Below are 14,907 nucleotides of genomic sequence, written 5' to 3' on the forward strand. Positions count from 1 at the left end.
GCCTGCAGTTTCTGCTGAAAAATCAGCTGATAGCCTTATGGGAGTTCCCTTGTATGCTATTTGTTTCTTTTCCCTTGCTGCTTTTAATATTCTGTTTATCTTTAATTTTTGTCATTTTGATTACAATGTGTCTTGGTGTAGTTCTCTTTTGGTTAATCCTATATGGAACTCTCTGTGCTTCCTGGACTTGTATGACTGTTTCCTTTCCCTTACAATGTGTCTTGGTGTAGTTCTCTTTTGGTTAATCCTATATGGAACTCTCTGTGCTTCCTGGACTTGTATGACTGTTTCCTTTCCCAGTTTAGGGAAGTTTTCAGCTATTAAATATGTTCTCAGCCACTTTCTCTCTCTTCTCCTACTGGGACCCCTATAATTCAAATATTAGTGTGTTTGATGTTGTCCTAGAGGTGTCTTAAACTGTCCTCATTTCTTTTCATTCTTTTTTATTGTTTCTGTCTAGCATCAGTGGTTTCCACTACTCTGTCTTCTGTCTTGCTGATCTGCTCCTCTGTACCATTTAGTCTACTGTCCTTTTAGTGTATTTTAGTGTATTTTTCATTTCAGTTATTGTATTCTTCATCTCTGTTTTATTGTTATTTATATTTTCTCTTTGTTAAAAACTTCCAAATTCTCACTCTGTGCATCCATTCTCCTCCCAAGTTATCTGATCATCTTTTATAATCACTACTCTGAACTCTTTCTTTGGTAGATTGCTTATCTCCATTTCACTTAGTTCTTCTGGGGTTTTATCTTTTTCCTTTATTTGGAACATGTTCCTCTGTCACCTCATTTTGCCTAAGTTGCTGTTTTTCTTTTTATGTATCTGGTAGGTTGTTTACATTTCCCAACCTTGGAAAAGTGACTTTTTGTAGGAGACGTCCTATGCATCCTTATGCATCCGTCCACTCTCATCACTTGAGCTATATGCTCTAGGGATTCCTCCTATGAGAGCTGCATGTATCCTTCTGCTGGTTGTGGTGGGGAGCAGGTCCACAGACTGTGGAGCTGTTGTTTTCTTATGACTGGTATCTTCCCCCTGGTAGTTGAGGCTTGTCTAGAAGCTAGAGACTCTAGGGCTGTTGCTCACCCACTAATGGGAAAGCCATTTCCTGGGGCTAGTGCTGGCCTAGTGGCAGGCAGAGCTGGGTCCTGGAGTCTGATTGCAGCACCCAGGGATCCCTGAGTTGATGTTAGATCACTGGTGAGTAGGGCATGTTTCTGACACAGTTGGGTGTGGGTTCTGGCGTGTCCTGAAGCTTGTGGTGGCCTGCTAGTGTGTAGGGCCAGGGCCCAACCCATCTCAGTACAGGATCTAGCCTGCTGGTTGAAGGGAGGACAGGTCCAGAGACTGTGGAGCTGTTGTTTTCTCACAACTGGTGTCTGCCCCCTGGTAGGTGAGGCTTGTCTAGAAGCTAGTGCAGGCTCTCTGGAGGGCAGGGCTATGTATATAAGCCTGATTTTTACATAATGGTATGATATTGTGGTTTATAATAAATATATATTTTGTCATCATCCCCATTTCTGGCATGGGGCTCCTGAAGCCCTTGTAATTTGCTGAGTGATAGGGGTGGCTTTTATTTTAATGAGGAGACTCTGTGTGGGCTCCTGGATGGCCATTCACCAGAAAGACCAAACCATTATTTGAAGCTTAGAATTTTCAGCCCCACCCCTTATTCTCTTGAGAAGGGAGAAGAGCTGAAAATGGAGTTAATAGTCCATCGTGTCTGTGTGATAACTCCTCCATAAAAATCCCAAAAGTATGGTGTTTGGAAAGCTTCCAGTTCTGTGAACATCCATTTACTGAGAGGGTGATGCACCTTCCACAAGGGCAGAAGCTTTTGTACTCAGGACCCTCCCAGACCTTGTCCTTTGTATCTCTTTATCTGGTTGTTCATCTGTATTCTTTATCATATCCTTTAATAAGCTGGTTGAGTGTTTCCCTGAGGTCTGTGAGCTGCTCAGCAAATTATTAAATCCAATGAGGAGCAGGTAATGGGAAGCTCTCATTTGTAGCCAAGTCTGACAGAAGTTGTGGGTAACTTGGGACTTCCCTGGTGACACAGTAGTTAAGAATCCACCTGCCAATGCAGGGGACATGGGTTCGAGCCCTGGTCTGGGAAGATCTCACATGCCACAGAGTAACTAAGCCCATGCACCACAACTACTGAGCTTACGCTCTAGAGCCTGTGAGCCACAACTACTGAGCCCATGTGGCACAACTACTGAAGCCTGCATACCTAGAGCCCATGCTCTGCAACAAGAGAAGCCACCCCAATGAGAAACCTGTACACTGCAACAAAGAGTAGCCCCCACTCACTGCAACTAGAGAAAGCCCACGTGCAGCAATGAAGACCCAATGGAGCCAAAAAAAAAAGAAGTTGTGAATAACTTGGGAACCTACTATTTGCCACTGGCATCTGAAGTGGGGTGGGAACAGTCTTACGGGACAGAGACATTAAATTACAATTTTGAATTAAATTATAGGACACCAGCTGGTGTTGTGTAGGATTGCTTGGTGTTGGGGAAAAAAATCCCCACATAGTTGGCGACCAGAAGTGTCAGAAGTGAAGTGTTCTGTGTGAGGAGTAAGAGGGACACATAGAAGGAAGACTGCTAAGTTTTTCTAACGCAATGGTTGTAAGCTTCAGTTAAGTATTACCAGTTTAAGTTCACTCATCAGAAAGCAATTTGTAGTGGGTATAAACAGTAAGAATATGTTACGTCTTTAAATGAATCTAACTCCTTTTCCAAGGCCAATATTAGAGTGAGACCAGTGAGACAACTGCTTTAAGAGCAAAAATTAAGGGGAAATCAAATAACTCAGTAATCAAGTTAAATAATATTTTATTGCAATATTCTTTTAAAAATCAAAATTGCTACAAAACATTTTGATAAAACATCAAAATTTTAAACAAAGATAATATTCAGAGAGCTCCATGTCAAGCCATATGAGACTGTGAAGTAAAAGAAAAAATGTCCCTATGTAAGTTTTTTGTTTGTAATGGTTAGCTTTTATTATAGAATATTAAGGTAGTTGAAAAAATATTGAAAATTTAAAAAATAGATGTATTAAACCAACAATATTATTTTAGGTTTAAATATTTTATTTATATCAAAACAAAATGTATTACCTTTTTTTTTTTTTTTTTTTGCTGTACGTGGGCCTCTAACTGTTGTGGCCTCTCCTGTTGTGAAGCACAGGCTCCGGATGCGCAGGCTCAGCAGCCTTGGCTCACGGGCCCAGCCGCTCCGCGGCATGCGGGATCTTCCCAGACCAGGGCACAAACCTGTGTCCCCTGCATCAGCAGGCGGACTCCCAACCACTGCGCCACCAGGGAAGCCCCTGTATCACGTTTTTACTTTCTTGGCTTTAATCAAACAAACTCATAGTACTTTCAAAATTAACTTCTTTATCTTCTTTTCAATTGAGAGAATTGACATTTTTGACACTTTTTTAAAATAAGTAAACATCTTCAATAATTTTTAATTAACTTCAGCTTACTGAAACTTCTTTTGCAAGGTAGCAAGGTACCATTTGTTTTACTATGTCAATTTTTAAGTTTTCAAAATTTCATATTTTGTTTATCAAGAGTTTTGCATGAATTTTTAAAAATTATTTTTAAAATTAATTTATTTTATTTTTGGCTGTGTTGGGTCTTCATCGCTGTGCGCAGGCTTTCTCTAGTTGTGGTGAGCGGGGGCTACTCTTCGTTGCGATGCGTGGGCTTCTCATTGTGGTAGCTTCTCTTGTTGTGGAGCACAGGTTCTAGGCACACAGGCTTCAGTAGTTGCAGCACACGGGCTCAGTAGTTGTGGCTCTCAGGTTCTAGAGCACAGGCTCAGTAGTTGGGGCACATGGGCTTAGTTGCTTCACGGCATGTGGGATCTTCCCGGACCAGAGCTCAAACCTGTGTCCCCTGCATTGGCAGGCGGATTCTTAACCACTGTGCCACCAGGGAAGCCCTGCATGAATTAAAAAAAAAAAATACTGCATTAAAATAAATTTATTACTTAGTTTTTTGGTGTGCCATTAAATTTTGCACCATACCAAGTGCCACATCCCGTGCTCCAGCCATAGAAAATCACTTGTCCACACCTAAGCATGACAAGAGTTAATCTTCTGAGTCTTTGTCCATGCAGTACCCTCTGACTGAAAGCTCTACTCTGCTCTGTTTTTGCCTTTGGTAACAAAATCTACCTAGTACCCACTCCTTTTAGGAAACTTCCTGAATACCACTCTTAAGAAAAACTGATCACTCCCTTCCTCAGGCCCCACTAAATCTTGTACATGCTTCTATCAGATTACTTATCATCTGTCTACTCCAAATGTATTCATTGCTACACATTCAAGGGTAGGAACTGTCTCATACAATTTTGTAACATTTGTGCCAGCACAGGTGCTCAGGAACACTTCATAAATATTGAATGGAGGGAAAGAAAAAGGGGGAGGAAATGAGGGAGAGAAGGGTGTAAGAGAAGAAAGTTGTCTAATAAATATGGGGATATATGTATACATACAGCTGATTCACTTTGTTGTACAGTAGAAACTAACACAACATTGTAAAGCATTTATACTCCAATAAATATGTGAAAAAAAATATTGCATACTTGGTCCTGGGTTGATTTAAGGCTGAGGAAATATTGGTTTGTTATAGTTTGATAAAGGGAGTGGCTGGGGCATATAGACTCAAGATTGGTTGGTTTGCATATGAAATGCATGCTGCAGGCTATCTCTAAGAATTGGCTAGTCCTGAGAGGAGCAGTCTCTACCTAGTCAGAGAGGCCACAAATTGACCCTGCGATGAATGTATGCCATATAGACAAATGCAGAATCTAGGAAAGCACAGAACAGGGAGAAATTTGCTGATTCATAAAATTGAAAATTCAGAATTAGCCTCAATATCAGGAGAGGTTTGATTCAACAGTTCAAGTGATCTCATCAAGGGCTCAACTTTACCGTCTCATTTATATCTTCCCTGATAAGCTCTATACAGAGACTTGCCAACTGTGCCACTCAATATAGCAAAATGGTTTTATACATTTCCAGATATCTCATCTCCATGGGAAGCTAAGATGTCAAGGGGAAGAGTGAACGTTTCTTTCTTAGAAGTTTCAACAAATACCTTCTTCTGTTTCATTGGCTCTGAATGAGTTATCTGCCTGTCTCTGAACCAACCTTGTAGCAAGAGAATGGAATATAGGGATAGGCTTGCACACATCATACCCCACTCCTAGAGCTTGTGGTCAAGTCAACCTTCCTTGGACTGTGAAGATGGGAAACGTAGTGATTTCTAGAAGAAAATCTATAAACCCAGGAAGAGGACATGAATTCTGACATACAAAACAAAAATGCCTGTTAGTCAGAATTTTTCATATTTCTGGTACCAGTACATATATCACAGTAGCAAAAGATGCCAGATTCCTCTTTCTTTCAGGACAGAAAAGCATGACTTTACCTGGTAGTAACTCAAACTATCTGGGAATGTTTAGAAAACACACACACAATTTATTAATGTGTATTTTAACAAGTAGAGAAGACAGATATTACCAATACCATTTTGGTTAAACTGAAGCATTACTCTTACTAAAGCAGTCTTTCACATCTTGGCCCACATCAAAAGTGCTAAAATTTTATCGAATTATGGTTTTCTCCAGACATATGCCCAGGAATGGGATTGCAGGAACATATGGTAGCTCTATTCTTTTTTTTTAAGGGACCTCCATACTGCTCTCCGTAATAGCTGTACCAACAATGGGAATGTTTCCTTTTTCTCCACACCCTCTCCAGCATTTATTTGTAGACTTTCTGATGATGGCCATTCTGACCAGTGTGAGGTGATACCTCACTGTAGTTTCGATTTGTATTTCTCTAATAATTAGTGATGCTGAACATGTTTTCATGTGCTTTTTGGCCATCTGTATGTCTTCTCTGAATAAATGTCTATTTAGATCTTCTGCCCATTTTTTGATTGAGTTGTTTTTTCAATACTGAGCTGTATAAGATGTTTGTATATTTTGGAGATTAATCCCTTGTCGGTCACATTGTTTTAAATATTTTCTCCCATTCTGTAGCTTGTCTTTTCATTTTGTTTATGGTTACCTTTGCTGTGCAAAAGCTTTTAAGTTTAATTAGGTCCCATTTGTTTATTTTTGTTTTTATTTCCATTACTCTAGGAAACAAATCCAAAAGAATATTGCTGTGATTTATGTCAAAGAGTATTCCGCCTACATTTTCCTCTAGGAGCTTTATAGTATCTGGCTTTACATTCAGGTCGTTAATCCATTTTGAGTTAAGTTTTGTTCATGATGCTAGAAAATGTTCTAATTTTATTCTTTTACATGTAGCTGTCCAGTTTTCCCAACACTACTTATTGAAGAGACTGTCTTTTCTCCATTGTATATTCTTGCCTCCTTTGTCATAGATTAGTTGACCATAGGTGTGTAGGTTTATTTCTGGGCTTTCTACCCTGTTGCGTTTTTGTGCACCCAATGTTCATAGCAGCACTATTTACAATAGCCAAGACATGGAAGCAACATAAGTGTCTATCAACAGATGAATGGATAAAGAAGATGTTGTATATATACAATGGAATATTACTCAGCCATAAAAAAGTGAAATAATGCTATATGCATTGACATGGATGGACTAAGAAATTATCATACTAAGTAAGCCAAAGATAAATATCATATTATATTGTTTATATGTGGAATCTAAAAAATATGATACAAATGAACTTATTTACAAAACAGAAATAGACTCACAGATATAGAAAACAAACTGATAGTTACCAAAGGGGAAAGGGAGGGAAGGATAAATTAGGAGTCTGTGATTAAAATATAAACACTACTATATATAAAATAGATAACCAACAAGGACCAATTGTATACACAGGGAACTATACTTAGTATCTTATAATAACTTATAATGAAAGGAACTACAAAAAGGGAATATATATATATATATATATATGTATAATTGAATCACTTTGCTGTACACCTGAAACTAACACAACATTGTAAATCAATGATACTTCAATAAAAATTTTTTTAAGCACTAACATTTTAGCAGCCCACTTGGAGTAAACTGGAAGCTATTTAGAGGCATTTATGTGGGACTTGGTGAAAAACCTTAACTCTATTTTTTTCTATATTACATAATTGATAAGAAATAAGAATACAAAGCATTAGTGAATAAATCTGTCCATGCTTTCAAATCAGATATTTTCCAAATAAATTTACTGTGAAACATGAGCTTAGTTCTGTAGCCATACCTTTTGTTTTAAATCAGGTTGTATACTTAAATGCCTACCCACAATTCTCAACAAAGGAGAGACAACCTCTTTAAATCCTTAATGGTTGACATCAACCAGAAACGCTATTTGTACTAGTGATTTTTTTAAAAAGTTTAAACCATTTTTACAACCATTCAAAAATTTACAACAAATAAAATTATATTTAAAGGATACAACAAATCTTCCCTTTCTTTTGTCAACAAATATAATGTTGAAAGTTCTTGATAAATGTGAATAGATTTGAATCCAATAAAACTTTTTGTATGAATTATTTTAAAATGATGAAATTTTGATGAATGCACATGCTTTATTGGAGCAGTCACCCTGAAGCTCACTTGGATGCCATTAAAGAGTATATGTGACACAAAGGGATGGAAGAATCTGCCAAATATATATAAGGACAGAGATTCTTTGCTGCTACAGCCAAGAGCTCTGCTTTGTAAAGTCTCTCTCCCTTCTCCACTTCCCACCCATAGATACCACGGCAAAACCTTGGGTGAGGTACAGTGACCCTTGAGCATGCCTCCTGCAGATTTAGGTGTCCCTTGTTCATAATGGGCAGTGGCACATTCTTCAGTTGGCTACTAAAATGGATATCCAGAGGACAATCCTTGGCCCCTTGGCCCTGCACTAGGGGCAGAGCAACAGGTACCAGGTAAATCAGAGGGAACTATGGGACTTGCTCTCAGAAGTGTCCCTGACAAGACAACCCCTAGTTTGAGGCCATTCACCACCATCCTCAGGGCTGAGGTACACCTGGAATCCATTCATGAATACCTATTAGGGACCTTTGCCCTAAAAGTACAATTACAATGCCAAATGCTAAGAACAACCTACATTATATCTTCCTAAATCCTGCTAACAAATAAAATAGTAACACTGGGGGAGATGGTACTTACAGCAAAGATTGCTGTTCTTCCACATCATCTATTTTCTCCTTCAAAAATAACTGAACCTGAATCCTTGATTTTTATCTGGGCACAAAACTCATTTTCCAACTTCCCTCTGAGGCTATGATTTTGTCCCTTAACTTTCACTTAAAAAACTGGATGCCTCCTAAGGACATAGTTTCCTCTGAAGCCCTCTCAAAAGAAGTCTCTTTCTTTTCTCCTACTGGATCTGAAGGTGATACATGCTATCCTTGCTCCTTATTGCTGCTGCCAGATCATTATTCCTCTCTTCTTTCTAAAAATCCAGCTCCGTTGAAGGACTTGCCTTACATCTATTATTTCCATTTATTGCAGTCATCTACCATATTCCTGGTCATTTCTCATTCATTAGAGATTTTAGTCCCTGACTTTCTGCCCATCTCTTTACCTACATTCGTATCACTATTTTTGGTGATTTCAGTATGCACATAGAGAATTAATCTAAACCTTGGCCTCACTGGTCCTTGCACACATTGCCTCCATGGTCCTGTTTCCAACACATGAGGCAGCCACTAACAGTCATGCAGTCTGTGAAATACACATTAGTGAGGCTACAATAAACACTACATCCTACAATGAGACTACAGTAGTCCCCCGAGAGACAGACAGAAGTTGGTCCTTCATAATGCTGATGAACTGCCAAACTAAACAGCTCTGGAATCATCTAACCTTGGACTTTGTTTTGTGAAATCATAAATTCCCTTATAGTTTGAGCCATTTAGAGTTGGTCTTTTCTTTAACTGTACCCAAAGGTATCCTAAATAGTACAAGCACAGGTGTAACAGATGTATATCACCTATTATTAAGTAATGTCCAGATCTGCATCAAAACAAATCAAAACATCTACAAGGAGAATGAATGATTGGAAGGAGTAGTGCATTAATCCAAGTGAAACAGTGATGGGTTTGGGATAGTATGGTGACAGCAGAAATGGAAAGAAGGGAACAGAATGAAAAATTATTTAGAGGTAAAATCTGTAAGACAACTGTGATTGATTGGACTTCTGTGTGAAAAACAGGGTTTACTCAAAGAAAAATGCCAAGTTTCTAGCTTGAACTCCTAGGAGGAGGGTGTTATTATTTGTTGACCTCTTGAATAGTTGAGGAAGACCAGGTTTGCAGTAGATCAAGAGTTCAATTTTAGATGCACTGAATTTGAGGTGTCTGTGAAACATCTGAACAGAACAGAGGAGAAATCTGGGCAAGAGATTGAACTTTGAGAGTCAGTATATATGCAATAGATAGTAATAGATAGTAATAGATAGTAAAATGTCAATAGATAGTAAATGTCAATAGATAGTAATAGATAGTAAAATGTCAATAGATAGTAAAAATGTCTGAGCATCTGGGTAGAAAATATAGACCTGTAGCTTCCAAACTTTACTGCACATGAGAATCACCTGAAGAACTTATTTAAAACACAGATTGCTGGACCCCACCCCAGAGGTCCTGATTCAGTGGGTGTGATGATTAGTTTTATATGTCAACTTGGCTAGGCTCTAGTACCTGTTATTTAATCAAACACTAATGTGGGGGTTTCTGTGAAGGTATTTTCTGGATGTTGTCAACATCTATAATCAGTTGACTTTAAGTAAGGGAAATAACCCTCAATAAAATGAGTGGGCCTCGTCCAATCAGTTGAAAGGCCTTAAGGGCAAAAACTGAGATTCCCCAGAGAAGAAATTCTATCTCAAGACTGACGCATCAATTCCTGCCTGAGTTTCTCACCTGCCCCTGCACTAGAAATTCTGGACTTGCCAGTCTCCACAATTGCATGAGCGAATTCTTTAAAAAAATACATACCCTGTTGGTCTTGGTTTTCTGGAGAACCCTGGTAAGTATAGTAGGTCTGAGTGCAGGGCCCCGGAATTTGTAAATATTTCTAACAGTTTCACAAGTAATATTGATGCTGCTGGCTCAGGGGCTACACTTTGAGAACCACTGATGTAGAATAAAAAGATCATAGTGCTGAGTCTTAAAAAATTTGACATTTAAAAGATGGGAAAAGATGCCAGGAACTGGCAAAAGACAGAGAAAAGCAATGGTCAGATATAGAACAGTGAATCAAGAGTGTGACCAGAGAAGCCAAATGAAGAATGGAAGAAAGGGGACTTCCCTGGTGGCACAGTGGTTAAGCATCTGCCTGCCAATGCAGGGGACGTGGGTTCTATCTCTGGTCTGGGAAGATCCCACATGCCACAGAGCAACTAAGCCCATGCTCCACAACTACTGAGCCTGTTCTCTAGAGCCCACGAGCCACAACTACTGAGGTGCATGTGCTTAGAGGCCATGCTCCACAACAAGAGAAGCCACCACAATGACAAGCCCATGCACTGCAACTAGAGAAAGCCTGCGCACAGCAACAAAGACCAAGTGCAGCCAAAAATAAATAAGTAAATATATAAGTTTATATTAAAAAAAAAGAATGTAAGAAAGGAGTGGTCACCTGGTTTGGATAATATTGAAAGCTCAAGTGAGATAAAGAATGGGGAGTTGAGTCAGGCAGAGTCAGAAAGGAAAAAGTCAGAAAGCTTTGGCTGTGAAAGGCATTGAGGGGAGATGGACATCTAGAAATTATTCATTTATTCAGTCACTTTTATGTATTAATTGTATTTATTTATTTATTTATTTATTGTGGTACACGGGCCTCTCACTGTCGTGGCCTCTCACTGTTGTGGCCTCTCGCATTGCGGAGCACAGGCTCCGGACGCGCAGGCTCAGCGGCCATGGCTCACGGGCCCAGCCGCTCCATGGCATGTGGGATCTTCCTGAATCGGGGCACGAACCCGCGTCCCCTGCATCAGCAAGCAGACTCTCAACCTCTGCGCCACCAGGGAAGCCCATGTATTAATTTTAAATGGTAGAGAGTAGAGCACATTTATGTAATGATGCAAAGTAGCATATATAAAGACTGAGGTTGAAAATACAGGAAAAGAGATAGCTTGTGTGTGTCTGAAAAAGCGGAAGGAATGAGATCAACACCAAGAGGATACAAGAAAATATTCTCTTTTAATAAAAGTTCAGACTACCTCTGGACTGTTTATTGAAATGATATGCTGAACTATACAGAATTGCCAATATTTAAGCACTTTTTACTTATAAGTATAACAATTTCATAGGTTCAAGTAATAATTAAATATAGTAACTGGCCTTTACTGAGTACTATATGACAGTTAATTCTGATATTTAGGATTTAATCTTTACAACAACCCTGTGAAGTATTAACCATTCTACATAAAAAGAATATGAGTCACTGAGAAATTAGATATTTTATCCAAAATTATAGAGTCGGCAATTGGAGAATCTAAATTTAAAATCAAATATTCTTATTACAGACCCTGGACCCTTAATCACTGCTTGATATATGATCATACTGTCCTTGTTCTAAAAGGAAGAAAATTAGGAAAAGAATAAGTGTAGATATGTAACTCTGGTGTCCAGAAGTTCAATAAGTTACTGTCTGGTGGCTTCTAATTCCTTAAAGTTAAGGTTATCCACTGAACATAAAGGGAGAGGCAAAGGAAGGTCCGAGCTTTCCTGTGGGAAACCTCTTGAAATCATGTGTATTAGTTTTCTAGGGCTGCTTTAACAAGTAATCACAAGCTGGTGACTTCATACAACAAAAATTTATTCTCTCACAATTCAGGAATCCAGAAGTCTGACATCAGGGTGTCAACAGGGCTACTTCTTTCTGGAGGTTGAAAGAGAATCTGTTCCATGCCTTTCTCCTAGCTTCTGATAGTTACCAACAAGGGTGTTCCTTGGTTTATAGCTGCATCACTCCACTCTCTGCCTCCATCGTCACATGTCTTTCCCTATGTGTATTCTCATCTCCAAATCTTGCACTCTCATAAAGACACCAGTCATTGGATTTAGGGTCCATCTTAATCCAATATAACCTCATCTTAACTTGATTACATCTGCAAACACTCTACTTCCCAAAAATGTTACATTTGCAAGTACCTGTCAGGACTTCAACATATCTTTTTGAGAGACACAGTTCAACCCACAGCACATGGTTTTGAAGAATGGAAGAGCGTGCATTCTAAAGAACCAAAGCAATATTGTCAAGTGCTGTTGAGAGCCAAGATGGGGCTGTGAATTTAAAGTAACACCAATCTGCCTGGGAACAAGAATGAAATGGTGGTCATAGAATATGAGCTGGGAAAGAACAGATGACAGAGGAGAAATTGGAAAGGGCACTGGACTACAAGTCCTGAGAATGAAAAAGAACTTGCAGCAAGCTGGGAGGTTTTGGAATTGTACTCACTGAGCTGGTGTTTGAATTCATTATCATGGAGGAACAGGGTGGCTTAGCCCAGAAGAATATTGTGGGACAGAATGGGTGTTTGAGGTGAAGTGGAAGAGGTGGAACTGGTTATGAGGACACAGAACTCAGTGGTCAAAGCTTTCAGGGATTCTCCACCTAGACACCAAAGTTACCTGGAAAGTTCCTAGAACAATCAAGTGTAGAGAGAAAATGAGTCAGTGAATGTGACAGAGAAGAGTAATGAAAAGAGAACGACACTGGGTTTTGGTCAGTGGATTAGTTTCAAAGATGCATTTTTTTTTTTAATAAAAGAATGAAGAAGCAACGATCTGGAAAAAGCATGGGGAGCAAAGAGGACTCTAAACGAAACAACTGATCCCAAATCCCATAGGAGGGCACCAGAATACATAGCAAATATGTATGAATTGAAACATTTGTCATTCTGTCATTTGCAGAATCATTAAAAGAAACATTAGATCTGGGATCCTCCCTAGGTAGGATGAACCTCCTTGGCTGGTTTGAAAACCAAATCATCTTTAATGGGAAAGAGAATCATCCAAATGGTATGGTTACCTCAGCGAATGCAAGGCCAAGCCAAGTCCACTCCTACTGCAGTGTGTATTGTGCAGCCAAAGGAAAAGAATCACAGAACACACACTTGGCTACCAGGGCCCACACCTATGGTTTGGAAACAGTGCTCAAATTAGTGGGGAATGAATTATAAGCTGGGCAGATTGATGTTCATTTTATATTAACATTTTTATTCAAAAGGTACCCAGGAAGACTTTGGAAGACATAAAGATACTGATTTTCAATATCAATCAAGATGGCAGAGTAGGAAGACCCTGAGCTCACCTTCCTCTACAAACTCATCTAAGTTACAATTACATATAGAGTAATTCTCTTTGAGAACGACCAGAGGACTAGCAGAATGGCTCTTCTACAACCAATGTTATAAAGAAAGAACCACACAGAGTATGGAAGGAAGGGAGGAGAAGAAATCTAGTCAGGACCCACACTCATGTTTGGTGACCCAGAAGAAGAGGGGGATATAATGGGCTCAGGGATCCTCCCTAGGTAGGATGAACCTCCTTGGCTGGTTTGAAAACCAGTGGGGCTTACCAGATGGTTGTAGGAAACCAAGACTCTGCTCTTGAAGAACATGCATACAGACTTGCTTGCTCTGAGTCCCAGCACAAAGGCAGCAGATTGGTGCTCTAGCCAGCCTGCCACGACCACCCCAGCATGCCCCCAGCCCACACCAACCTACTACAGGCTGTCCTGCTGTGGCACTGCTTCCTGCCAAGGTGTAGACCACCATCACCCTGAGGAGAAGTGGAACTAGATCAGAACTATGGCTCCAGCCTCTTGGGCCCTGGCCTGCCCCCAGCCAAGTCAGAGACCACCACTGACCCTGAGAGAAGCCCCTGTTTGCACCAGACTTGAGCTCTAGCCCCTCAAACTCCAGACCTACCCTCCACCAAACCACTGGTTGCCAGTACACCCTGGGAAAGACAATCCATGCTTCAGATCCAAGTCTCTAACCAAAACCACTGGGCAGCTACAAATCACATGAGGATGCTCTCACACAAGGACATACCTTCTGGACCAGGATAGGTAACTGTTTTGCCTAATTTCATGGATAAAAATAGAGAAAGTCAAACAAAATGAGAGACAGGAATATGTTCCAAAGGAAAGAACAAGATAAAACCCTGGGGGTGGGAGGGAACATAATGAAATGGAGATAGGTAATTTACCTGATAAAGACTTCATAGCAGTAGTAACAAAAATGCTTACTGAATTTGGGAAAACAATAGAAGAACACAGTGAGAACTTCATCAAAGAACTAGAAAATATAAAAAAGAACCAATCATAACTGAAAAATACAAAAACTGAAAGTAAAAGTACACTAGAAGGAATTAACAGATTAGGTGAAACAGAAGAACACGTAAGAAACCTGGGAGACAGAATAGTGGAAATCACCCAATCAGAATGGCATAGAGAAGACAAATTAATTAGGATAGTTTAAGGAACCTCTAGGACAGAATCAAGTTACAAATATTTGCATTATAGGGTACGCAGAAGGAGAAGAGAGAGAGAAAGGGGCAGAAAAGGTATTTGATGACATTATGGCTAAAAACTTTTCTAACCTGAAGAAGAAAACAAATATCCAAGGCCACGAAGCACAGAGAGTCCCAAACAACATGAATTCAAAGAGATCCACAAAAAGACATATCATAATTAAAAAGGCAAAAGTTAAAAATAAAGACAGAATTTAATGGCAGCAAGAGAAAAACAAAGAGTCACATACAAGGGAATTCCCATAAGGGTATCAGTTGATTTTTCAGCAGAAACTTTGCAGGCCAGGAGGGAGAGGCATGACATATTTAAAGTGCTGAAAGGAAAAAAACCTACAA

The 14,907-nt window shown here is 39.5% G+C and overlaps 1 protein-coding gene across 9 annotated transcripts in view; it reads right to left on the reverse strand.

Moving 5' to 3' along the window:
• Positions 1-2,827: 2,827 nt before the first annotated feature.
• MSANTD4 (Myb/SANT DNA binding domain containing 4 with coiled-coils) overlaps positions 2,828-14,907 on the reverse strand; it is a 39,992-nt gene continuing 27,912 nt past the window's right edge. For all 9 annotated transcript variants that reach the window (XR_009542516.1, XR_009542519.1, XR_009542518.1 and 6 more), the window contains one exon: positions 2,828-3,963. The gene's annotated coding sequence lies outside the window, so the exon portion shown is untranslated. The remainder of the gene's footprint in view (positions 3,964-14,907) is intronic.

Source organism: Lagenorhynchus albirostris, chromosome 9 (assembly GCF_949774975.1).
Source record: "Lagenorhynchus albirostris chromosome 9, mLagAlb1.1, whole genome shotgun sequence".
NCBI lineage: Eukaryota > Metazoa > Chordata > Mammalia > Artiodactyla > Delphinidae > Lagenorhynchus > Lagenorhynchus albirostris.